Source organism: Streptopelia decaocto (assembly GCF_964273445.1).
Source record: "Streptopelia decaocto genome assembly, chromosome: 2".
In the NCBI taxonomy this organism is placed as follows: domain Eukaryota; kingdom Metazoa; phylum Chordata; class Aves; order Columbiformes; family Columbidae; genus Streptopelia; species Streptopelia decaocto.
Window position 1 is genome coordinate 97,241,022 of NC_138655.1, and position 27,615 is coordinate 97,268,636.

General features: G+C 39.3%; 1 long non-coding RNA gene across 1 annotated transcript in view; it reads left to right on the plus strand.

The window, feature by feature from the left end:
* Positions 1-27,615, plus strand: part of LOC309436041 — a 249,333-nt gene that overhangs the window by 53,677 nt on the left and 168,041 nt on the right. The window contains exon 2 of the long non-coding RNA XR_014183268.1: positions 23,272-23,358. This is a non-coding gene — a long non-coding RNA (uncharacterized lncRNA). The remainder of the gene's footprint in view (positions 1-23,271; positions 23,359-27,615) is intronic.

The following is a 27,615-nucleotide window of genomic DNA, read 5'->3' on the forward strand; positions in this document are numbered from 1 at the left end:
TGTAAAGCTGCTGGGGTGCCAGTTTTACATTCAGTCCAGACAGGCAGTGAAGAAGTACTTGTCTCAAGGGCTTTGTTCCTTCCCTCAGATAACTTTCTATATTTTAACATTTAACCATCACTGGATTAAAATCCAGAAGCAGTTTGATACTGGAAACCACTTTGTCTTCCTTCTAGGGTGTGTCCTGACCTAATAAACCAGAGTATTTTTCTCCAACTGAGTTAATCCTGGATGCTGTTCTATAAAATGGTACAATATCAAAAAGTGCCACTCTTTTTTGTATGTGTGTGTGTGTGTGTCTGTGGATCTGATGTCCCTCAGGAATGGGAGGAATATGGGGCTGAGAGGCTTATATGGCATCTGTGAAGCACATGGGGCACACAGTGAACTCCTGGTCTTTATCCCAGTTGGTGGAACTGTTTGCATGGGGTTTTTTGTTTTGTGTGTGTTTTTTTTTGTTGTTGTTCTTGGTGAAAACGATTGAAGTTGCTGCTGTATTTTCCCTGAAGCTCCAGGTATGGCTCCACAGCATGTATTGAACAGTGTTATAGCAGGCACTGACGGAGTTTCCATTTTTCCCCTTCCTCCTCCCACGGCTTCCCTTTGACCAGCACTCCTCACACCCTCTTCCAGCTGCCTCCCTGTGAGAAAGGAGTGGAAAATCAATCCAAGAGGAAAAAATATCTCAGTGTTTCTTCTGCTGCTTTAGCGGGTTGGTACCTTGTGGAGCAGCTGGGCAGCACGAGGGCAGGAACAGCCCGTGGAGGGTGAGGGCAGAGCAGGGGAAGAGGCCTGCCAGTTTGGGGGGTGGAGGAGAAAGGGAAGGGGCCTTTCTCCTCACAGCAGCAGGCAGCGGTGGGTCTGCAGCCATGCCCTATGGTCACTCCTCCTGTCTTCTCAGTGTGTATTGAGTGGAAATTAGTGGGGGAAGCACAAGTGCCTGTGGGCTTCCAGGCACGGTGGATCCTGGGTAGGAGGCACATGGGACACACATCAGGCCTTTGAATTTTGCTCGAGCTCCATTCAAGGTGCACAAGCCCATCCTTCGGGGGTTTCCAAAGTGTTTTTCCAGTCCCTTGGCTTAAGAGGCTTGCGCAAAGCGTTCAAGAAAACCTGTTTGTGGGAGAGAATCTGACTGTAGGCTTTCCTGAGTGCCAGAGGTGAATAACCCATCAGCTAAACCCTCCTTCCTCTCAGAATGTTTTTCTTTGATAAGAGCACAAGCTCAGCGTAGCAGAGATGCCGAACGGACACAAAGGCGGTTTGTAGTGGGACGGCCGCAAAATGAGGAAGCGTGACTGGAAAGGATGCAAATACGTGAGTGGCGGGACTTGGACACTGACATGTACTGTGCTCCTGTTGTTTTATAGTCATAACCTCTAGCAATGACTGGCCATGCCTTTTTTTTTTTTTTTTTTTTTTTTTCCCCCCCCTTCTGGAAGAGCAAGAATTGGCAACTTTTTGCCATTGCTGCAGTGGGATGTGGTCAGTGCTTGTTTTCTGTGCCATAGAGATTTAGAGTTCAGATTAAGAAAGAAGCATGTCCAATTCAAACAAGGAAATACTACTTTTCCCTTCCTTATGGTAAGGAAAAGCAGAGAATTCTTGCAGCTTTCAGGTTTCTTTGTAACTGTTACAAGAAGACATGCTCACTTGTTTTCCCAGTTCCCCCCCCCCCCCTTCTCTTTTTTGTCCTCCCAGGGTTTAGCAGCCCTGTTGGGCTCTCTTGCTCTGTGTCAATATAACTGCTTGTAGACACAAATGGTATCAGGCTTTAGAGGTGCAGAACACACAGTAGCATTAATGTAACGTGGTTGTGAATACCAATAGGGCTTTATCTGTGCCTTCTTTAATGATTTTTTGTTGAATATGGCTTGCTCTAAAATAGCAGTTCAGGTCCCCTGTGTGAGTTTTGACACTGCTGGACTCAACAGCATGGGTTTTGTAGAGCCTAAAATACTAGCAGAATAAATAAGTAAATAATGGAGAAAGCAAACAAACAAAAAATTATGAAAGATGCAACCCAGGAAAAAAGCATGTTAAAAGGATAGGTAGGAGTGGAAAACCAAAACAGTTTGACTTCTTGATAACAATATGTAGCTGTTCTGATTTGATGCATGTCTTCCTTTTCCCCCTCCCACTATGGCATCCCTGTTGTCTTTCACATTAACCTTCAGTTGCAGTGTTGCATATAACTGCTCCATGAGTCCGGTTCCTGCCTTTGCTCCCCTGCTGTGCCCCCCATTAAGCTCAGAGCTGGCAGCTGGGGAGACTGGGTGTGATTTGGAGCTGTGAAGTGCTGTATCAGCACATGGAAGATTAAGGTTTTTAGTAAATTTTTCTCTTACTTGGAGAGGGGAATTAGTGAGCTCCTAAAGTCACTGGATTTATTGGTAATCTGTGCCTGCTGAATCTATTTATTCCCCCATGTTGCTGGCTCTACTCTTGACAGGTGCTGAGAGGAGATTTATAGAAACTGCAATTATTTGCTAGAATGACTGAAATATCTGAGGATTATTTAGATGTGACCGTTTATCATCTCTCTTAGTTCTAGTTCAATAATGTAAATGCATAGGCTTGAGTCTGGAACTTTTTAATCTACTTCTCTGTTGGATTTTTTACAGGCTTCATAACTAAATCCTGCTACCAACGGACTACTACATATCTGATACATAGATTTTGAGGGTAACTTTTTTCTGATTTTTAGTTTTGTTGAAGTAAAATTATAGGGAGAGCAGAACATGACTACAGATGGCTGCTGCTCATCACAGTATAAACATTTGGGTTGTGTTCAGCTGACTTAAAGTGATTGTGAAAAAAACTTCTAAAGAAGAATTTCTGTATTAGTTCTCCTGTTGACATTTCTACAGGACACCTTTTTGCAAAACTATCATTTAAAAAAAAAAAATCCTTTTGTAGCTAAGTTGTACATCACCAGTTTTTAGAGGAGGTATAAGAGGATGAGAAAACAAAAAGAAAGCACTTAGATAACTCATTCTGGTTGTCCAGATCAATAATTGAAGGAAGAAACAACAATAAAAGCAAACCATGAGCCTTGCTTCAGGTTTACAGTGAAATAAATAGAAATTAGTGTGAGTTTTGCAGTTATTTGAGAAATTAAGAAATAAAACCTCTGATGCACCTGGAAGCCTGGAAGAGAAGTCCAGAATTGGTGCCCTGTATGGAAAAATCTGCTCCAATGCCACTTCTATGGTTGTGCTCATCTGTTGGCAAGGTCTTCTACTTTTATCACTGTTCCTGACCCTAATTTTGACTGTTCAGGGAAGTAGGTGATTTTTGAAGAAGCAAAGTCCAAAACTGGTAAAACCAACATGCTTGCAATTTGACAGCAGTACTCAGCAGAGAGCCAAGACTATCTGGGACTCTGTGCTACCTGTCCTATGTGTTTCTTAGCACAAAAAGAGCTGATTTTGCAGCTGTTTGGTCTTTCTTGCAGCCTGGATAGGACTGAAGGTTGTCTGAATCAAGTAGCTGAACTTCACTCGGGTAAGATAAAGATGACATTGACTGAATCATAGGAAATTAGGCAGAGAGATGGGAACTTTCTTCCTATTTCTTCTGATTTTTGTGCTCCTCCTTCTGCTCTACAAAGTTTTCCACCTACAGGTACACTGCTTGGAGCACTGTGCTGTGAAGTGCTTCAGTAGCACAGGGTCTATTGCTGTGTCTTTCTAGTCCTTCCTTGGTGAAGAGGCTGAGCTGATTTTGTTTCTTTACAAGCCCTGATGCAGTAGCCAGGTCCTGCCATTTGATATTACATTAATGTACTCTGTCTGGGGTTACTTACCATGATTTCCACAGGAGTTGATGCTACTGTAAAATGTGCTGTTTATTTACAAGTGTATGTGCATGCCATTCAAAGTAGCTTTTAAAATCATACTTCGTTTTCTCTGGCCTTCATGGCCTGTTGTAAAGACCATTTCCTGGAGGGTCTGAAGTGTGTTTGAGGCTTTGAGTTTCTGGCAGCACCAGTCACACTGGTTCAGCTGATGCATGGATGTATTTTTGCAGTAATTTTTATATGTTCACCTTGGTCATGGCAGACATGCTCATAGACCCTGAAGAAATGAAGTTCTGTAAATGAATATATTGCAAAATGTTTTTGATTAACTGATTACCAAGTTATTATTCTAGGAAAATCTGAGAACATAAAATCAAAGCTGAAATTAATAAAATGAGATGTGATTTAATCAGAGGTCACAGATCTGGAAAGTTGACTGACTTCCATAGCAACATTAGACCTTAATTTCAGTTTTTTATTCACATAAAAGCATTAAAATGCATTAAAGAAATCAGATCTATTCTTGTTTTGAATCAGGATATTGTAGTCCTCCTCTTTCCTTAGGTCTCTTGAGCTTCCATTTTAATCCTTGAAAAGTCTGAGCAGGCACACATAGCAAATACGCAAATGTTTTTTGGGGCCTGTTGACCTGGTCAAACTAGCACTGGAAAAGTACTTTTTTTTTTTTTTTTTTACAAAAAAGAAATTCCATGTTAACTTATGCCAGCTAGCTGTCAGACTTCTCTTTTGCTCTGTATCAGGTGTTGCTGGATAAGGATTACAGGAATGGTTTGGTTGGTCACAAGGAACTGTTCCTAAGCTTTATTCTCAGACTGAATCAAGACTGTTTAAAATTAAGTCTGAGCAACTTTAATTTCTTGTACTTGTGTGTTTTCTTTATATCATTATAAATTAAAAAAAAAAAAAAAAAAAAAAAAAGACTTCTCACCTGAAAGCTTATAATCAACTGCTGGCTTTCGTTTCACATGTCTTTAAAAAACAAAACCCCAGATAAACAGAAAACAAAACAAAAAACAGCCAACCAAACCCCAAAATACCCCTCACCCCCCGCAAACAAAATCTTCCTCTCCCCACCCCCATACATGTGTACATTTTCAGAGAGCCCGGTAAAGCAAAACTTTAATTTTTTTCTATGGAATGCATTTCTATACATGGATGGATAAGTGGGTGATGAAATGAGCATGTTGTTAAATCTATATTTATCTAAACCCAGTAAATTTTGGTTACGAAGAGAATGAAGTGTAGAGAAAAACATTATGGATACTGCAACTGTAATAAAACAGGGAAGATAGTACAAGAAGCTATTGCTCCAAAGAGGCTACTAGTGCATTTTTGTTTCCCTCGTTTCATGGTACTGTCTGAAGAAGAGAAGTTATGACTTACATTTATGGAAAAAATCTATCTAGAGTAACTTCCTCTAGGCCCCATGCTCTCGTGCTTGGCAGGAAACGCGTGGGAGAAGATGCAGCAGATTGTTTTGTAGGAGGAGTAGCCATAGCCCACTGCAAACATCAGAAATACCCTGGCAGCTGCCTGTGACCTGCTGAGGCTTTCAGCTTGACTGCCTTGGTCTGTGCTTGTTCTGTGTGTGTGATGGAAATGGCCAGGCAGTGGTCGTCTCTCACCTTTCCTCTCCACTTCTAAAATTGTATGTGTCATTTACAGCACTTTGTCTGCTTGACTGCTTAGCACTGTGTGAAACTCTTCTGTCCAGTGCAACTGGACTTCTTGCTCCTTTCTCTTTACCTCATAGGAAAAAAATAGAGTATTTGCTTTAGCTGAATTAGTAGGCTGCACAGGTATAAATCTAAAATAATGAAATTATTCTGATCTGGGAGCACCTGAGGAGGTGGGTCCCTCCCTCCTCGTTGTGCTGTCCCTGCGCCTGGCTGCCGGTGCTGCTGAGCCACTTGTCAGACAAAGTGAAATTCCAGAAATCATACTTATACACATGGTAAACTCATTTTTGGTTGGGTTCCCTTCAGCTGAGCATCTGTCCTCTTTTAAACTTTCAACACTTCTTACTCCTGAGATATTCTCGTCTTTGCTAATTAATCTTTTCCTCTTTACAGAGTCTGGACTTCCTCTCAGTATCCTATTTGAAGTGCTTATTCATCTGAACAAGTCTTCAGTCTTTCCTTAACATTTATTCCCTGCTTGGAATGGGAGTATGAATAACATTTGTATTTTTTCAAATGAGGTACTTCCATGTTTAAGCTAAAGTATTTGAGCACAACCTCACTAATTTCTTTGGTTTCTGAGATTCAAAAGTCCCCATTGCATTTACTTTTGTCTACTTGATTCTTCTCACTGAATTATGATACACACAGTAATTTTTGACAGTCAGCTCTTGTATCCAGTCTTGATTTCTCACTAAGGCAACAGTTAGAATAGATTTGTGTCATGTCTTGTCGTTCATGAAAATCTCGTCAATAATAGGAAAAAAAGCTCTCAGATATTTTTTGAACAACATTTATCAAACAAGGTGAAAGAAGTGTCAGAAAGGGAAAGAGACAGAATTTGCCGCATATAGATGTAGTTCTTTGCATTTCTAACTTTTATGTACCCACTCACCTTACTACTTGCAGCAGGGCTGAACTCAGTATTGAAAGAGCTCACAGGTTAGCCTAGACCTCTGCGCCTGGTGCACAGGCTTTTGCTGGATTATGGGGATGTCCAGAAGAGTTTCCATCAAAGTTTTGCATTCAGAGTTGGTAGCCTACCTGAGGACTAGGGAATAATCTTGACAATTCCTAGACTGAAGAGTCAGAGAGGAAGGAGGAAACAGTATCATAGAAGAGTGACATGCTATGCAACAATTTTTGTGCTTTCTGAGTACCTTCCTCTTACGCAGTCAAAGGTTGTCCATGCCTTAAATAAATGCATTATTTTTCAGGAAAGCCTATATCTCAGATGTATGTAACACAATAATTATAGGGCTAAGCTTAACATGCTGACACCACTGCAAATAGGATGCATGTGCCTCGCATCTGGGGTGTAGTGGCTTGTTAATAAAACTGTGACCATAAACTGTGCCAACTTTTTCCCAATGTCTGTTTTCATTATCACTGTTTATGCATTCAAACCTGAGTGCACATTTCCTGAGTGAAGATGCTTTTTCTGTGCCAAGCATGTAGAATTTTCTGAGCAAAGGCACACTATAAATGCAGTGTGTGAAAATCGGTGAGAGCAATAGCATTAAGTGCAAAAAGCTTGCAAGGAGTTTAGAAATTTGGCCCAAGACATGCAGAAATGTCTTTGTGTGGGTTTTCTCCCTTTTCTCTCCTTGGAGATGTGAATGCCTGCGTGGAAAACCTCCTCTTACTCCTTGCATTTAATTTCTTTCCATTACTGAAAGAAATCCAAGTTCTCATAGTTCACATGAAATGGATTCAGTCCAGGGAGATTGTTGCCCTATCCTCATTATTAATCTAGCAGGCTTCATACTTGCAGCATGTCGCTGTGCTGTGAAGAATACAGAGGGCAGAGGCGCCTGCCGGGGGGGATGGGGGAAGAGGCGGCCTGGCTCCCCCCGGTACCGAGCAGCCTTTTCAGCGGCGATTTCACGCTGATTTGAGCATGAGCCAGCCTAAAGCCAGGCCGGCCCAAGAAGCCGTTCCCAGGGGCCGGGGGAGGGGGTGGGGAAGGCGAGGCTCCGATGCGGAGCTGCTTCCACTGCGGCACCCCCCGCCCGGCCCGGCCCGGGGACTTGCTGATCCTGGGCCCGGCTGCCGGCCGCGAACTGCAGACAGAGATTGCAAGACCTGCCCCAAACTGAGTCATGCTGTATTTAAATGAAAATAAATATTTAGTGCATGTTTTTCTTTAAGACGCTCTTGTGTGAGACTTACTAAATGTCAGTGTTTAACCGGAGTGCAAACATAGCTTTAATTAGAAAGGATGTTTTTGCTTAAAGCTGTACACCATTGCTGACTGGGGTTTGCAACTCCGTTATTGATGACTTTTCCTAACGACCTGGTCTGAAGATTCCCAAACCACCATCCCATAGATCACTAGGGTCTGTGGGGAGCTGACACACTGTGGCAGCTGCTGTTAGGCCTCTTGCCAGAGATCAAATCATGCAAAAAGCAGCTAAGAACACTTTTTCTTTTCCTCTTTTTTTTTTTTTTTTTTTTTTTTTCTCCTTCCAAGCAAGCAAGTGCTGTCTGTTACAATCCTCATGTGGAGAAGTGATCCCTGGCAGCTCTTTCAGGAGGAGACATTGTAACTTCTTTTTCTGTGCTTGCTTGCCTTTTTTTTTTTTTTCTTTTTTTTTTTTTTCCTTATGATTTATGTGCTTTGATGATGGATTAATACTTACTCCTACGCATCTTCCCCCCACCCCTGGGTATTGATAGCTAGGTGACTTCTGGTGTAGAAATCAACATTTCTGGTCATCAGAATACTTGGAATGTTCCATATATGGTCTCTTTTCTTCTGCATCCCTATGCAGAATTTGAAAGATGGATTTACCTTACAAAGAAGTTTACTATTTTGTGAATCTTAAGTGTGACAGTTTATTTTTTTTTTCTTTCAATATCACAATGTTAAGTACCCCATAAGACAACTTCCAGCCAGTTCCTATTTCAAGAAGGTTTTGGAAATAACAAATTTTACAATTTTTTTGAGCTGCACATTTAATCCATATTAATTTTGTTGGTTTGTTGTTGTATCAATTTTTCTTATTACTATGCTAGTCTCTAAGCCTGGAGAATGCTTTCCTGCAAATAAAAGGTTAATTCTTTTTCTGTGGCTCAGGAAAGGATAAGACATTTTCAGATTGTGAGAATATTTATTTTTATCATATCGACAAGGATGTTGGGATGAACAAATGCTTTTTTTTAAGGACAGCAGCTGGTTCCAGCCCCCAGGTTTGAAGTATTTTCAGTGTCATCTGCTTACAAGCATCTGGAAGCAAGCCTATATGTGCTGCTTATTTAAGAGGTTGATGTACTTTCTATGGGGAATGCAGAACTGGATCTCACAGAAAGGAATATATTAATGTTGTCAGTGATGAGTTTTAATAAATTGAGCTTGCACCAAGTGCCTTTGAAAAAGTGCTTTAGTCTAAAAGTCCTTTTGATCTTCTGCAAATAAAAATACCAAATGTTTGACCATTGCCAGATTGCATCTGGTAGCTTAGTTATTTTAGATTGATTGGTTTATTTAGTTATTTTAGATAAAATTGAAACAAATATCCTCCGCCCCTGGAAATTTTCTTTTATTGATATTACTTTTACATTTCAGTTACTGGTAAGGGAAGCAATGCCTTTGAACATCCAAAACCTCATATAAGGACTTTCTTATTCATGGCATATATATGATAATTTTCCCTACTCCATGCACCTGGCATCTAGTACAATGTAAGTCAGTAGCAGAAAAAGGATTCAGAGTCAAATATCTTCATTGAGATGATGTGTGTTGTTCAGCTGCTGTATTGCTATACAGAGAGTCTAGTAAGTGAGATTATTTTTACTTGAACTGTTTTCATGATGGAGGGAAGATGAGGCAGCAGGAAAGTGGGTCAGGCTGAATCTGCCGTTCTCTGTACAAAATTAAAAAAAATTGGAGATTTGGTGAGAAATGGACAAGTTTAGCCCCTTTTTTCGTTGCTGTGTGCACATTCTGTGTTCTCTGGTTTTAATAAAACTGGTAATTCTGTTGGATATCTTTTAAAAATTCCCAGCAGTTAACATATATTCAAGATGTTTTGTTCAGGAAAGTTCTCCTCTTTCCATATGCTAACTGGGGAGCTGTGAGCAGCATGGCCTTGAAGTGAGAGCAATGCTTGCTTCCATGAGAATGACACTGGTAGACAGTGTAGGGGAAAAAGATGACAGTGTTTTCCTAGTACCATGTCTGCTCATGCAGTGAGGTACTTACTGTATGTCACAAAGGTCTGTGTTTACAAAAATATATTAATTTAAAAAAAACCCTAAGAGCAATAAAATGTAGTTGAAGATGTGTTTATGCTTAAAATGTATACAAGCCTTATTTATTTTTCTAATAATTCTTTTAATATTAATTGTTAAATGTGTGAATAAGTTCCGTTAAGTGATCTGTAGCACGGAGCAATGGTAGCTGAGGTCGTAAAATATTGTCCAAGTTTGCCTTGTACCCTGTTGCAAACCAAGTTGCATCCTACAGAGAGCTGTTCCTCTAGATGATATTGAGCTTAGCATGCACAAGTGTTCCTGGATTTATTTTGCAGATGCATGTTTTCCTCCTGTCAGTGGGTTCAAAGAGTCTGGATCCTGATACTGTTTGGCTACTTGAGTCAGGGCATTGCAACACAATTCCTACATGCACGTTCCCACCTTTGGCTCGCCTAACATCCAAAACCTTCTTAACTGCAATACCACTATTATTATTCTCACATGTTAAAGAAATAGTATAGGATTGTCACTACAGATCAAATATTCATTGCCCTGATTTGCAAAGCATGTTCTTTAACTGTAGTATTCATTTTTGTGAAGCTATTTCGCATCACTATTTTCTCTCACATTTGATGTGACCTATATTACATGTGCATATCATATTGTTTCATTGCAATAATGGTGTATCTAACAGCCCATTTCTCCTCCTCTGTCCAAGAACCTTGTTTTTGTACCTTAAGAGACTATATGGACATTTCTGCAATTCTTTTTGGCTATATGCTGCTGCTTTACCTTCTGACACGAGACACGCATCTCTGTTCACAGCAGACCCTTACTGCTTTTAAATATGTGGAACACTCTGCTTGTGTAGGTGAAGATCTAGTAGCAAGGCTTGAGTAAAACGGAGCAGGCAACTGAGCTTTCTCAGCAGCACTGCACCGACCTTTGGAGGACAGGATCAGTGTGTGTATCTGCAGCACATTTTTCTAAAAACGCAAACAGACAGCACCTCAGCCCTGGGATAAGTTTGCTCCAGTAAATAGATAGAGATCAAAGGATTTCATATCATGAAGAGATGCTATAAAATCAGAAGGCATAAGAAAAGAGAAATGTTTTTTAAAAGGTCTCGATCTAGTGTGTTTCCTCTCAAGAACATGTGCTTCTTTAATTTGATGAAAATTTTGGGTCACTCATCCAGTACAATTTTTTCCTCATCCGTCTTTCCTTTAATATATTGGCAGTTTGTGAGCTGGGGAGGAGAGCTATAGGTGGACCATAGAATTCCATGTATCTTTCTATTTTTCTGCTGTCATCATTTTTTGAGAGTAACAGCAGAAACGTGGTTTGCAGCTCTCATATGAGTGTAAAGAAAAGACAAATCTGCCAATATAAGGTTGATATGTATCCATATGTCTTGATCAGTGTTTTTTCCCATTTCTTTAATGAGAATGCTTCAGCATGAGTGTTATTTCATTATCTCTGTGTTTGCAATTAATGATTGTAATTAATATCAAGCTGTTGTTGTTACGATATATCATAGTAGTGTATTTCTGAGTGTTTTTTAAAAGTGATTTCAAAGTCAAATTGTGGGATCTTAAATATAAATGTTGATAAATTACTATAAAACAATATGTGAGTTTGAGATACCTAAAAGTTATGGGTCATTCTTAATAAGAAGAATCATGGAATTATAATTTTTGTGTTTGAAGGATTTTCTAGGGTTGCATAATTTTGTAGTAAAAAGAAATTAAACTGGAATTCTGTCCAGGTTTTCTTTAGGACTATCCTGTGCAGCATTTCAGAATCATTCAAAAGGAAAAATTCCTTACAAACTAGAAATTAAAATGCTCACAGAAATGTGAATGGATGGGAGATTAAAAGGGGCCATGAAGTTGTGTATCATGAGCATGTGAGATAAATAGGAGCCCGTCACAGTATTAGATCATGATAAGGGGGCAGTTAATATCTTTGTAGCTGTTCTGCTAAATCCATACTTGATTTAGAGTGAAGATGCTTAGAGTTGTGGGAAGGCATACTCTGTTACAGGCTGAAAAACATTCTTCTGGCACCGAATTGTTACCTCTACAATGGCACTTGCTTTACTGTTCCACTTGCACCAGAAACTGTGGCTGGAGTGAGAGGAGCTTCCCAAAACATGTTTCTGAGATTCTAGAAAGTTTAGGCAGCTGCTCTTCAGTGTTTGGTCCTGCTTCTCTGGGGTTTCAATGCCCTGGCCCTATGTACAGTGCACTCTGGGTAACACGACTTGATCACTCTTAGAAACAATTGTGTCAGTCGCAGGTTGAGATGTCTCCAGGGAATGCACTTCTGGGAGAGGCGTCAAAATTAGGGTAGTACCGCCCATTTATCTGAGAGAGAGATGCATCATTTTTAGTATTCTTGTCTAAACACTGAAAAATATTTTCTGCTTGTTTTGGTTTCACTCTGCTAAATTGTTAAATATTGCCTGTTCTTCAAAGTTGATTAATAAAGATCTTACCATATTGTTTGGATTAAAGCAGCTTTAAATTTCATTAGGAAAGTAGTATGTAATGATTATATTTGGACCTAATTTTCTTTTTCTTTTCCCCTGCTAGTAATATCTTGTGGTGGCCTTCAAACAAGGGATCCTGTTAGATTCTCACTGGGTGGCCAAAAAGCAGAAGATTGCAAGAGTTATAAAGATTCATGTTTGTTTTGGGTGGAGGCTTCAAAGACTCCCAGGCTTCCTCACACAAGGATACAGTCAGGAAATGGGAAGGCAAATCTGAATCTGTTTTGTATATAAAGAGGATCACAGAGCCACCATCCTTGCACAGCTTCAATGGAAAGGAAGTATAAGCATGGATTTCTTTGCACTACATGTCTTTGGTGTTTGTATTAGTTGCCATCGATAAAGCTTCCCTTTTTTTCTTTACATGTACACTTCAGTAATGTAGAATACCGTGATATATTCATAAGGCAAAATATAAACAGTGTGCTAAAGCTTAGTGACTTCATGTGTATAGTTTGAGGTGTTGGATGATGGTATGTATTCTAGTCCATATGTTCTGCAGATTCCAATTAGTAAGACCCTCCTGCTGCTATGTGGGGTAAAGTATGAGTTAAGATTTAAAGCTGTATTTTTTTTTTTATTTTATTTTTTTATTTTTATAAGTTATTGAAGGAATTACCTCATCAGTTCCTTCCAGTACTGAAGATAACTCACTCGAGTGGCTTGCCCAGGCTGGTCTGTATCTGGAGAGCCTGTGATTTTGCTGTAGATCACTCGTGTTCATTGTTTTATTAGATGATGTTAAGATACGGTTGTAAATCAGAATTGTAACACGATGTTATAGATGTCTTCAGGATCACAGGTCTTTTATATACCATGTCAGACTGTTGGCACGTAAAGAATTGTGCACTGATATGTACTAAGGATGGATGAAAATTAAAGAAAGAAATTACTTCTTGTACCATTTAATCAATTGATTTCTTTCATGAAAAAAGGAAGGAAACGTTTTCTATTAATATGCACCACCAATATATATGCTGTTAGTGGTGTTATCTGTTACATTTGAAATAGCTGGTGGCCTTGGTCATGAAAAAAATAATGTCTGTGTGCTTTTTTTTTTTTTTTTTTGAGATTCCCACCTCCCACTCCCTCACTTTTCTTTTAGGAGGCTTCCAATTAAGGAAGTTGCACAAAGGAAATGATTCATATTGTAGAATGGACACAGGCAGCATACATATGCATAAGTAGATGCTGTGGGGTAGTCAAGGCTTTCTCTCAAAGTCACTATGGAGCAGAAATCCCGCAGAGGAGTGACTCAGGAGGACTCAGTGTACTTGAGTCACTTCTTTGAGTTTGTTACTCTTTGTCAATAATTTGCCTACATAGGCACTATTGCTTATGTTCCTTATGTTCATGAATAAGTTGAACTTTACATCGCTTTTGTGGTGAAGGAGCTTTTTGTTTAAATGGAGAACTGAAGTGACAGGACATCTAAGCAGTGTCTCTGTTTGCAATCAGGGGCATGCTGCAGAGCACTCCAGTGCCCTAACCCTGGTAGGAGTGTTTCTGAGCTCCATCTGGGTCTGTATGTATGGAAAAGACAGGAGTCTTGTCCTGTCCTGGTGTTGGGATGGAGCTAGGGACTCCTCTAGGTGAGATGTTGTACAACTGAGCTCAGTAATGGGATATAGCCTAAACCTGGCTTGGGCAGGCAGCTGAGATCTCGCCCATGTTGCTGCTGGTTGGTCAAATGACTATGTGATGGAAGCTGAACAATCTAGGACACTTCATTTTAAATCACAGCTTGTACACTCACCCACTGATTTAATGAAACTGAAACTGAGGAGTGAGAGCAGACACTGCAGTGTTACAAACCAGTCAGAACCCAAGCTGGTTAGCTGAACATTAAACAGCACTACATGGGAAAGAATCAAGCAAACTTCATTTTCTTGGCAATAGTTACCCTTGTTTTCCATTTTAGGAGGATCTAGGGTTCTGTGAAATATAACTAGAGATTGTCATTACAGTCCGACTCAAGCCAGCTTCCCAAGACCTCTTACGCTCAGCACTGACTCTTAAGTCAGCTCCAAAAATTCTGTAGATTACCAAAAATAGATAGTGCAGCCTTTGATTGTTGAAAGATTAATGTTATAGATTCTATGGATGTAATTTACAATTGCAATTGGGAAGGTTTGCTTGTCTAAATCCTACATAAATACTTTGAAGCAAATATTAAATTGGGGCGGGGGGAGGGGGGTGGTAGTGGTATTTTCTGTTTGTTTGTTTTGGGTTTCTACTGGACTACTTGTTCCAAGAACCGACTTCAGTTGGACTGTAGTGGCAGAAAATGATATAACTTCCACTAAGGGTGAGAAGATCAAAGCAGTTTTGGAAATGAAACCTAAGCCTGAGAACTCTACTAAGTTTGTTCCACCAATGAGCATCCTTGCCACAATACATTCAGAGATGAGAAGCCTTACAAATCAAAGTTGTGATGGCCATTACACCAACAAAAATCAGTTTTGTCTCTGGAGTGTCAGATGTTCAGTCTTTCTTTCCTGCTGCCCTGCCTGACAGTCACTGCTGTAAAACCAAGAAAGCTCTGATTATTATTTATGCTTAGGTATCCTTATGCTGCAGTGATGTTTACTATTGTATAAACTACGGTAACATGATAACATTGTTGTTTCTAGTTCTTGTTTGAAGTAATTGATTTTGTCAGAGGTTAGAATAGTATTTTTTTTTTTTAAGGCAACAATTCTCCCTTCTGAATTTGCTTCCAGTATAATTTAAGTGTATATATATCCTTACTATTAATGTGACTAATAGTTGTATTTCTGATTATGACGGTATTTTCTTTCTGTGTTCTAGAAATACATTCTAACCCTTTAAAAGAAGGTGATTAAAAGTGAGTGACTGTCTAAAGATACACAGACAAAAAATAACCAAAGTTACTGTATGACATCTTATTTGTCATTTCTTGCGGTACCCTTTAGGAGCCTGAATATAACATCGTCTTTCCTATCTGCTGTGTGCTTTTCCATTTGTTTTTGTATCAGGAAAATAGACTCCTTTTAAAAAAAAAAAAAAAGTAGAAATAAAGTTAACCCTTGCATTGTAATGGATGTGGGAGTTTTCTCAAGCCTGGATTCTTCAATTATTTTTGTAGTGAGTGTTGCAATGTCATTGAATGGTTACAGTTATTTACAGCAACTATAAACCATAGGGGAAAAAAATAGTCAATATTTGCATTGCTGCTATTTTTTGGAAAAAATGGGGACTTGGCACTGTAGAATATGTGTATGGAATAAACTCTGGAATTTTAAGTAAAGTGAGAAGGTTATAAGAGGAAAACGCTTGCATTTTTTATGAGCGTGACTCATAAGGGATATGTTTGATATGGTTAATATCCATTGTTTTTTGCCTGCCTGAAATACATCGTCTGAGAACACAGTACTCCTTCACTTGGGTGATCTTTGGCCTTGATTTGTTTTTGATATCCAGTGTCTTTAGTTAGAGTCAACTGTGTTTTCCTAGTGTGTGCCAGGGGTAAATGCTACCTCAACACAGGCCAGATCCACTCCCTGTTTTATGTCTTTACAAGTCCACCATGTCAGGTGGAAATTGAAACTCTCAAACCCCATCTAAACCCACGAGTCTGGAACTAGCTGCAATCTCACTGCATTTGGTACATGTCCTGGCAAGCACACACAAGCTGCATTTGCTGATTGCACCGTCGGTGACGACAGTCCTGCCGCACTGTCCCCCCAAGCTTGAGTGTTTGTACAGTCCCATGGGACACCGTGTGCAGATGCTTCCTGAGCACTCAGCACCCAGGTGTGCAGGATGGCAGCACAAGTCCTGCTGTCTTGGGTGGGTACGTGCACCCAAACTGCAGTCTCAGGCGGAGGAGGAACATGAAAGCTTAAAAGGGGTTGGCTCCCTCTTGCTTTTCTTGAAGGGGAGCTCCTTCTTGCTTTTCTTCAAATGGATATTGGTGGTGCTTAAAAGAAAACCGATAACAACAAAACCCTCACCCCCTCCCTCGGGTTTCAGCTCTTTTCCTCCCAGCACTAGGAGATCTGCAGTTTCAGAGGAGAAAGTGGTCTGAAGGTGGAGGCCTATCTGCAAAAGGGAAAGCTGGCGTGCCTTTGGGCAATGTCCAATGAGAAAATAAAACAAGAAAGATACCTGCCATCTTAGGTGACTTCATTCTTTTAGTGGAAGAAGGCATTAGATGCATATGTTTCTATTCTGCCTGTATCTGAGGAACTGGTGTTGGTACTGGAGGTATTTGTGTTCTGTGTCATTCCAGACATCTTCTAATATGCAAATGTCACTACTTTCTGAAAACTAAAAGCAAGTTAAGTATAGAACTAAAGCCATCTGGTAGTTCAGATATAAAAGTTAGATAATTAGCTGTTCTTGCCAAGGGACTGTGATTAAAATAGGCCATCTTCATAATAGTGACTAGTTTGCAGGGACTTCCTGAAAGCCACCTGGGATAACGATAATGAAAAGAAAAAAATTAAGAAGGAGGGGGTGGTGGTGCCATTGTAGCTCATGATGACTTTTGTAAGTGAGTAAAGTCAGCTTTTAATTTGAAGACTGTTTGTTATTTTGCTACTTTGGAAAGAAACATAGTTTGAATTTTCTGGCTTTGTTTGGCAATGTGATACAACTAAGTCAGCCTGGTTACTGCTGGGCATCCTTAATATTTCTGCATAAAGTTCTGGTTTCATTGTGTACACCCTGATTAACTTGTGAGTGCTGTTGGCACAACTCCTCTTCAAAGACCACTCTAACTTGTGTAACCTGGTGGGTCCTGCTCAGGGAATTTGCTCCTTTTGGGAAATTAGCACTATTAAGAAAAATGAGATGAGGAAAACCATCAGAACACCATTACTGCACTGTTCTTTATCATGTGATCATAGCAATATGCATAGCAATATTAGTTTAATATTAATTTATATTGATAGATATTTTTAAGGAAATAGCTGTTTAGCAGGTAGTGCTTAGAAGTATCCCAATTGTATAGAGGGAGGAAGGATCTTGTGAAGATTCAGCAGCTCCAGTCCCTTCTCCAGCTCTACTGTGGGGGGGCTCCGTGCTCTCTTTTGCCCTTCCTGCTGAAATCTTGTCCTCCTCATCCAAGAAAATCGCAGCAGACAAACCTCCAAAGGCTGAACAGCACTTGTTATTTCCTGCATATGGATTCCTTAGTGGATGCCCTATGCCAATGTGATAGAATAATTTTAATCAGTGAAGTCTGACCTGAATCTTCTTGTAAGCTGGGTCTCTTTGGGAACACAGTGCTAAGGGCAGTTATACTAAATGGACTAGTAGGATAAAATACATGGATAATGAAATGTCAAAGGGAGAATGATCCATCATTGGTGTGATTTAATTAAATCTATTTTCACTTCAGATGGATAAAAATGCTAGATGTAAATGCGATTAATTTAAATTTATTTGGTACTTTTTTTTTTTTTGACAGTTGCTGCTTATTTGACAATTCTATTAAAGAGCTGCCGATGCTGTTTCGGATAGAGGTTTGTAGGAGTTCCAGTGTGGCTGTAATATTTTCTCATATAGGATGTGCTGCAAATCTCTTTTGAAATGTAAGCAAGTTGAATGCTTAAAATAAATTGTGGGCAAGAATTAAAAGTACTCTGGCTTTTGTGTGCTTAGCTTCTCCATGCAAAAAAACCCTTGCTTCTAAATCATTTCATTAGATGGAGCTTTTATGTCCCTTTATTCCTTGATTAGGAAAGCAATGATTTGAAAAATTCAAGATATTGAGGTCTCGAAAGTGTCAGGGATGCCAAGCTTTTAGAAAACATAAGTAAACATTTCAGCACAATATGTTTAAAATAAATTGCTGTGAATGTTTGTGGATGTACAGATGTTTCTGATCAGTTTAATGGGTCAAACTTTAATATTATTAAAAAGACGATGAATGTACATATGTCTGATCAAGTTAATGTAAGTCTCTAAATGCACTCTTTGTGAAACAGCTATGTGATGCATCTAGCAGGTACTTATCTAAAGCTTGTTGTAAGAAGAATTGAATCTGAATATTATCTTTAGGAATTTTCTTTTTTAATATGGAGAAAATGAAACAATTAAGAAATGCTTTTGAAGCATTTTTTTTAAACCATCACAAGTGGAAGATCCAGATTCTAGCTTCTGAGGGTACAAGGGCAGGTTGTCACTCAAGCTTTAAGTTCTGCCTGCTCATGAATTGTTTCAACATCCTTCTACATACACTCACCCATTGACTTGGCTACAGTTCTGCCTTTTTTTTTTTTTTTTTTTTTTTTTGTGGTAAACTGTTGTGTTATGCCTGGACAATCTGATTTTCCAGCATTCCTCACATTTTTATTGTTATTTGCTTACATGGGAGAAAATGGACTGAGAAGTTGACAAACAAGCTGAAGCAGGAACAGGCTGTTCTTGGTGCTGTTATTCTTCCTGACTTTACATAAATCTTGAAAGTGAGCGTGACTGTCAAAGGTGTGAGATGAGTGTCTGGGCTTGAGCACTGTTAAGTGTGAGTGCTTTCTTAACAGCAGCTCACTTGGGTTGAATTTAATCTGGTTTTAAAATTCAGATCTTTTTAAGAATGAAAGCTTGTTTGCTGATATGACAGACCTTTAGATTTTTTTTTCCCCTAAACTGTATTCCTCTAATGTGCCAGTGTTTTGCCACATCTGTTTCTCGATGAGGTGTCTGATCATATGTTTTGGTTTCGTCCTGTTCTTTGGGCAAGTCAGTGAAATTCAGATTTTGTTGTAGATAAGCCTTTGGCCTTTCAGTTGTTTCTGCCTTGCAAATAAATGAATTCCTGCAAGCCAGTGAGTCTGCAGCTCCAGCTGTGACTGTAGATGAACGTTCTTGCAGGGTCATATACTGTAGCTCTGAACCTAAATAAAAGGATTAACCAGAGTTCACTTGGAGGAAAAACACTTAATTTCACCATAATAACTATGAAAATCTATAGGGAAAACCAATAAAGCTTTAGTATTAAAACTGTTAACAAGTGATTATCTCACTCTGACCCCTCTTCTGCTGTTGTAATTTTGGAACTCTTACAAAGGATGGGATGGAGCTAGTTCATGCTAGTACTTTAGTTCCTGGCCTACAAATGATCTTATTCTTGAAAAATAATTCCTAGTCTAGTTCTTCTAAAAGGCAACGATGATGTCTGTGAAGGAAACAATGTTTTATGATGCGTTTTATGTAATCTTCTGCCCCAAAAGTTTGCTTGGTGCAAATGGGTGCCATGTAGACAGTTATGCTGAGACCAAGCCTGACAGCCAGCAAGGCTCAGATGATGCATTTCATTGCTGCACAAGACCGTCTACGTTTTCCCCACCTAGCACAAACTGCTTTCAGTGATTCCTGGCAGAAAGGGAGGACTTTCAGGGTGACTTTCTTCAGCTGCGTACACAGAACTTGTCTCCAAGCTGCACCTCTGCCCAGGAGTGGCGGAGAGCAGGGGGGCTGCTCGCAGGAGGCTTTCTCACCCAGGGCTATCTCAGTGGGCTGTCAATGGCTGGGCTATGGTCCCTTTCTACTTAGCAAGTGCTGTGAAGGGCCATGCCACTACTTGGGGCAGTAGTCTGGTCCTTGAGGAGGGCTCTCCTGTCTTAAATGGAGATGTTGTGAGGAGAGGAGGGAAGGAGTTTGATCATAGTGTTCTTGACTCTTTCCCCAGCATTGTAGAAATGCTAGCCTCAGGCAGCACTATTATCCGAGTAGTCAAATCAATACTTGTATCCATTTCCTTGGGACGGAAAACAAATAATTAAAACTGACTGATGTGGCTGCCTTGCTTGGTTTAAGAAATTAAACAGACAAAAGTAATCTAATTTTAAAGGTTAAAACCCTAATATCAGCTTTGTATTTTGCTATATTTGGGCTTTGGAGGTGGTCAGTGAATCATGGTTGGTAGGTCAGTGACCGTCTTGAACCCCTGGCTAAAAAATGCCACAGCACCCATCTGGGTTGCCTGCCTGGGAGCTCCTGGTGTTGAAGCCAAGGCACGAAGGCTTGTGCATAAGCAGGTCTCCCCGGTAATAGTCCAAGGTGCTGCCTGAGCACACACATAGCACCAAGAACTGGGGAAGCATTTTAGGTTCTGTCATGTGCTTTTTTGTTCCTTATTTTTACTTCAAAGACCTTCCCCTTTGAGACATGCTTATGTGTCTAGGATATATTTACAAAGAAATATAACTTGTTGAAGTATTTCTCAATCTTTGTTTCATCAAAAGGCCACCTAATATATTTTCAGAGAAAAGAAAAATCTATGAACAACATTGTGCTGTGTTTCAAGAGTGGTTTTCATTTGCAACCAGATGAGAATCACATTAAACTTTGAATGTTGACCCACTCTTTATTTCTCTCCTGTTGTTTTCTTGCTTGCGTGCTCAGGAATGTGGTTTCAATCTTTTCCTTCTCATAATTATTTTGTGGACCACCTTCTGAAGCTATAGGGACCACCAGCAGTACATAAGGATGGCTGAGGAACCGCAGTCTGCATAGAATACTGTGTGAACTTTTGTTCTTTGCTCTAGCCTTGCACTAGTGGTCTTTGAGCCAAATGTTTCTGATGGTCTCTTGTTTAATGTCCAATGTGGCTTTGATTAGTCACAAGTGGCAAGTATCCTCTAAAGGTAGGAACTAAATGCAGTCACATAAATTAGGCATGGTCCTTTATCAACTTTGTTTTATAATCGGTCAGTTTGATTTTTGTGACTGTAAGTTCAGGTAAGCAGCCTGTGATTTTAGAGGTGTTCTCTGTTTTTCCTACGTTCTTCAGAGATCTTAGTGAAATAAATGACCTTGCAGAAACTGCAGAGACTCTGTTGAAAGAGACTTGAGTTTTGTAAGCATAGTTTGTGGAAACAGTTGTTGTGGTATTGCTAAGTGCGCTGATTTTGTTTTAATCTGATTGGATTTCCAGAAATGTAGGGTTGTGATGTGAAAAATTGAGACCAAAGCCACTGCAGGTAATGGTACAACTATCATGTCTTCTCTCTTTATGTATGTTAGGCCTTTTGTTGTTGCTTTGGTGAGTTCACACTAAGAAGATTGAAACATGGACATGGAACTGCAGTTTAGGGTTTTCCCCTCTCCCCTCACCTTCGAAAAGCTACTTAATAGTTTGAATGCGCAGCAAGTTTATAAGATGCGATTTGGATAAAGCTAATTTACATTAACAATTAAAATATTCTGTAGCTGAAAAATGCCGCTAAATCGGTCTCCACTTGGAAAGGCAGGCTGGGTTCTTTCTGTTTCACGGCTCATCCAGAAATTGTATTCAACCACATTATGAACTCTAAGCTACACCTGGGTAATAACACTGAAACATTCCTCTCCTTTTTGTCTGGGCTGTCCCACTGAAAGCTGAGGAGGTTGTGTGGATGTAAAGGAAGGTGTATGCATTAGACAAGACGGGCTCTTGCTGCTACTCGGATGTGAGAATGGAGGGAACACAACTTTTTTTTTTTTTTTTTTTTTTTTAAGGCTAGTTTGATTTGAGAGCTAATGAATTGATTTTTTTTTTTAATTTAATTTGTAAGCAGAGCAAATATGAGTGGAGTCAGTAATGAAATAAGAATATCCCCTGATGATGCAATTTTCCAAGTTATTTCTTAACACAGAGATGCACAGAAGCCTCTACTGTGTAGTAGTTCTGTGAACTTCTAAGAGTTACGTAAAATCAGTGATGTGAAAGGATACAAATTAGAAAAATAATTGCAAATCTATTTTGCCTTGCATAAATCATAGAAACATCTAATTTTTATGAAAGCATTTATGTGCATGTACTAGTATTAGATAAACCATTTTGAATTCTGTAGATAGCGAGATGGGTATCTGCATGTGGATTTTGTAAGCTTCGTCTCATAATAGGTGAAGTGTAGTGAAACATGATTGTAGCCACATCCTGAGTGCTGCTTTGTGAGCCTTATTTACTGCAGTAGGAAACTAAGGTGTTCATGAGCAGTAACTGCATTGAAGCAGGAGAAACTAGAACATTCTTCCATGTGTTAGATTGCTACAAATTGGGTGGGAACTGCTGAGAGATAATTTTACAACGTATATAAGGAAGAAAATGTGTGATATAGGTGTATTTCACACTGAAATGTGGCATCTTTCATAAAAGCAGATCTGCTGGCATACTGTTACAAAGAAGTTTCTTGTGTCCTAGAAAACATGTTTTGTCCATGTAGTTTATGGTGGTATGCTGGCAGACATAGGAGATAATTATAGTACATGAAATCTGAAAGGTTAATTTGCTAGCTAGCTTACTGCATAGTGACTCTGTTCATCAAGCAGATGCATGCAACATTAGCAGTGCATGTTTTTTCCAATTTAGTATTTGCTCTAGAAAGAGAAGATTTTGCAGAGACACAGTATAACAATTGTAAGTTGCAGAGCATTTTAACATATTTGTATTGTGAGTATAAAGTCAAAATACATCTCTCAAGAATGCTGTGTCCAGAATTTTAGAGTATTCTTTATACCTGAATGGTTAAGAAATACAGAGCTTTCCAGCTGAAACTGGAAATAAAGGAAAAGTATTAAGAATAAATACATTTCATGTTTAGCATAAGTAATTATTTCTGTAAAATATAACCATAATTTGGAGATGCTATTTCTTTTCCTGTGAGAACTGAAAAACTTCTCTGTATACAGTATGAATAAATATCAACAAGTGAATATGTGGGTGCAGCATAGTTGCCAAATCATGAAACCAGCTAGGGATGACAGCTTCTCTTTTGATACTTCTGTTTTTACATATCATTTTGATGTTCCATTTATAATTAGTCTTATTAGTAATTGTGTTTCTTGTGGTTCTAGTTCTGCTTTAAATGGCTGTAGCGCAACATTATTTGAATGCCTGAAGAAAAAGTCTAAGTAAAAACCACAGTTTAAAAAAAGAATTGTCTGAACAAGAACAAAAAAAATCTTGTAAGTGCAGCATAAGACTGAAGTCTGAAGTATTATTGTTCTACTTGTGTGGATTTGGTGACTTTTGTATTGTGTAACATGTCTATATTTCTTTTTAGCATTTAGGTCTTCACCAGATCTTTTTGTTACGTGGTTGCTGAAGCATTATCCTGGGACAGCAGTAATGATCAATGAACATGCTTCAGGTAAGAAATCAGATGTATGCCATTTGGTTGTTCTTTAACTTCCCTCACATTGTTTTGGTTAAGCTTCAATGGTAGCAGTCTTCAACATTACAGCATCAAAACTCACTGAATATAAAGTATAAATCTCTTGCCTACATGATTGTTTACATATGTGTCTCTGTAAATCATTGTAAGCAGGCTTTTGGTTTTTCTCCTAGATTTGGTAACTTTGACAACAGATGACGTTGTGTGTTGAATTGGCTTTTAATGATTGAAACGTTATTACAAAATACGGTCTGTCACTTCTAACTCTTCTATCAACCCAACTTCTCCTGCAGGCATTACTTCCACCCATGTTAAGTTATACCAGATTGGAGCATCTATTCCAGAAGGCTTTAATTCTCTAAACCACACTTGGCCTGCTAAAATATTTTTGAGGTTTGCCCCTTACTGAACTTTCTACCAGTCTGCTAATACTTTGGTAAAAATATTTCCATGCAGAGGAAAACAAAACACAGCACTTTGTTAGGTGGGTTTTTTTTGGGGGGTGTATGTAGTGAATTCCAACCATATCCCATAAGGGAGATGTCTCCAGCAAATGTTGGTCTTCTGCCCTTTGTGATCCAATTTCCTTCACACAGATTTTGCACATGGATCTGTAGTGGTAATGGCTAGTCTGGTGCAAGTTTATACTGTGTCTCCATGTGTCTCAGTTTGTTAAATAGAGACTTAATAAGATTAAATTTCTCAATAAATCTACTTCTAACAAAGACAGGAATAGCCAGCACGTGTGTTTCTTTGCACAAAAGAGCAAACTCTCTTCCTCAGTCATCTTGTGTGCAAGAACTATCTGATGTTGATAAACTCTAAGATTATTATTAATATGTAATTATCATAGAATCGCAGAATGTTAGGGATTGGAAGGGACCTCAGAAGATCATCTAGTCCAATCCTCCTGCCAGAGCAGGAACACCTAGATGAGGTTACACAGGAAGATGTCCAGGCGCATTTTGAATGTCTCCAGAGTAGGAGACTCCACAACCTCCCTGGGCAGCCTGTTCCAGTATTCTGGCACACTCATTGTGAAGAAGTTTCCTCTCATATTTAAGTGGAACCTCTTGTGTTCCAGTTTGTATCCATTGCCCCTTGTCCTATCATTGGTTTTCACCGAGAAGAGCCTGGCTCCATCCTCATGACACTCACCCTTTACATATTTATAAACATTAATGAGGTCACCCCTCAGTCTCCTCCAAGCTAAAGAGACCCAGCTCCCTCAGCCTTTCCTCATAAGGGAAATTATCCTATGCAATTGATTACAATGATGGTAACAAATAAGCTACTGCTATTATAGTCTTTACCCTTGCCACTGTATAAAAGCCTTAAATTTTGAATTTTATTTCACATTAGCAGTTAAATTTGTAGGCCTGAATATAAGGACAATTTCAGCATTTCTTGAATGATTAAAGTAACTTGATTCGTTCTTTGAGGCCGTGCCAGTTCAAGATATAGTTGTCGAGTTGTCGATACCCTTGGAAGTTAAATCGAGATTGTAAAGCCTGCACAAAGGCAAGCAAATGTTGGTCTTGCTTCAACTTTTGCTCTGTCACAAGCCTCCTGGGAAACCATGGACACATTCTTTAGTCCCCATATCAGTGGAAGGCAAGTGCCTACATACCTACGTGTTTGCATTTCTGATAGAGAAGATAGTGTGTCTAGAGTACTTTTTTTGCACAACTCTGGTATGCCCAGGGCTACATTGAGCTTTCTGTGCACATGAGAATTACCTTGTTGTGCTGGTCATGTAGAGCTGCTAGGCAGCCAGAGACCAGAAGTGAAGGTGGTTGCTGCCAGATGTACATTTCAGCTAAAGAAAAAGACCTAAGTGGTGTCTTAGTGCATGAACTTTAGTATTTCTGGGTTAACAATTGTTCTCTTATTTTCTTTTCTTCCTTTGTAAGAGTGTTGCAAAGGTAAATATGGTGAAAAATGCATTGTTTCCAGGTTGGAGCCAGATGTACATCTAATATAGGCACAGTGTTACAGAGGTGTCTTAAGGCAAGGGCATACAAATGGATGACCCTGGAGTTTACCTTATTCTGCAACTTGCAGGCTGTAAGAGCATAAATGCATCAAAATGTCAACATCAGTTAGATCAAGGGACCAGGTTAAGCCTAAACCTTTAGGGAAGGCATAGCAGCTGCCTGTCCCAGGAAGTGACTGGTGGCTGATGTCAGGAGAGGAAAGTGCAGCAAGCCCACGACATGGTTGCTTCCTGGATCAGCATTTCATGATTTGCAGATGAAAGATCTCTGAGTCAGTGGTGGCTTCTGTATTGAGTAGTCTTGGGTATACTTTCCCTTTCTGCAAATTTGTCAGGTTAAGTTTTGAACTCAGGTGAATTTTTAGGCTCTGCTTCTCCATGCTGTTCAGAATGCCACAGCTGAATACCAGGAGGAAGCAGGGAGGGAAGGAACACTCCCTAAAGTTAGTTTTAAATCTCATACTTGCTAACTTCATTTAATGTGGGAACTAAGATGACATGCTGGGAGAGTCAGAATTTAAGTAGTGCCCTTCCTGTTCCATTGGGGTTTGGGAAAGGATGATGGGTACTAAGCTCTAAAGATGACAACTTTTTAAATAGCTAGACTAAAACCTCCTTGAAGTGAAATGAAACTGAAGGGCTTCTGTGGCTCTCTCACTGCTGCTGCCTTTCCTAATGTGCAGATTTAAGGCAGCAGCTCAGACCTCCCTTGCTTTTCTCTTTGAGCTATTTTATTTTATTTTATTTTATTTTATTTTATTTTATTTTATTTTATTTTATTTTATTTTATTTTATTTTATTTTATTTTATTTTATTTTATTTTATTTTATTTTTTATTTATTTAATGTGTGTTAATAACAATCTGGGGATTGTGTGGCTTTTATGTTCTGTACCTGCTGGAGTTCCAGAAAGCAACAAAGAAGATGCTCTGTATACTCAGCTATGAGGCAGTCATCCCAACCATTTTCTTTTCCTGTCAGAATTCAAGATTGTGTGGAAGAAACCATCATAAGTTTCAAATATCCTGAGGACACGCACTCAATGGGTTGAGCCTTCCAGCCACACACTAAAATATAGGACCATTAATCAGAATTGAACTATATTTTGCTTGTTGTTTTTCTTTTTAATGTTTAAAATATTGCTTTAGGGTTCACAGAAACTTAAGGTGGACTAAAAAGAAAAAAGGAGAATTACCCAATAGTGCCTTTGCTGCAAAATCATTGTACTGAGGACCTGACTGCACATATTCCAGCTAATGTGTCAAGGCTATAGAAGGAAGTGTGAATATTGCAAAAATCTACCTGACTTACTTTGAGTCAAAGAATACACTGTGCAATATATATGATGTTAACTATTGTGGTAGGATTGCCAAACTGAAAAAGGCTATGGCTTTGCTGAAAGTGAGCCTGTCTGAAAGGTAACATTCAATACTGTGAATGCACTAAGTACAGAACACAAGCTACCACACTTTTTAAGAGTAAAAACCTTTAAAATTCTGTAAAAGCAAGCAGAACCAAAATCAACTTCTGGCTAAAATCTTAAAGCCAGTTGAAGGAGAACAATTTAATTATACTGACTCCCTTTGTTGGCAGAGAATATTTGGGAGACAGAATTTATGCAGTTAGGCAAAAGCTAGGTTTATTTTTCTTTCAATTTTTGTTTTTCTTCAAAACACAGTGGAGATCTTGGAATTAATATCTGTTCCTGATTCCTGAACCAATTTAATGTTGTATACTAATTTCCATCCCATCTGCCCTCATTTTTCCTTCTTCACCTATATTTGGGGCAGAAAGCAACAAGGCAGCTCTTACAAAGGATTGTCTTGGCGTGCAGGGCCTTCAGCTGAATCCTCATGAGATACAAGGCAAGCTGGATGTAGCATATGATTTAAGGCTTTTTCAATAGAAGATGGCTCCACTGTGTTCTGATGGCTCACAGAAAAGCATGTAAAAACAGCCAAACCAGCTTTCTTACTTAGAGGAGACTGTTGGGTGCCTTGTTCTTCAAGTCCCCAGAAAATGGGCAAAGGTTTGCCCCTGAATCCCTTCTGGGAGACTGATGGACTCTGAACTTGCCTGTGGTACAAAATTACCAGCTATTTAACGGAGAACAAAGAGGAGGAACCTCAAATGAAAAAGCCTTGCAATACTAGAACTGTTGTTGAACTGTTACCTCACTGTTTTAAGCCTTCACAAAGGGGTGGTGGGGAGAAGAAGAAATCTGCTGCTTTGCTTCTT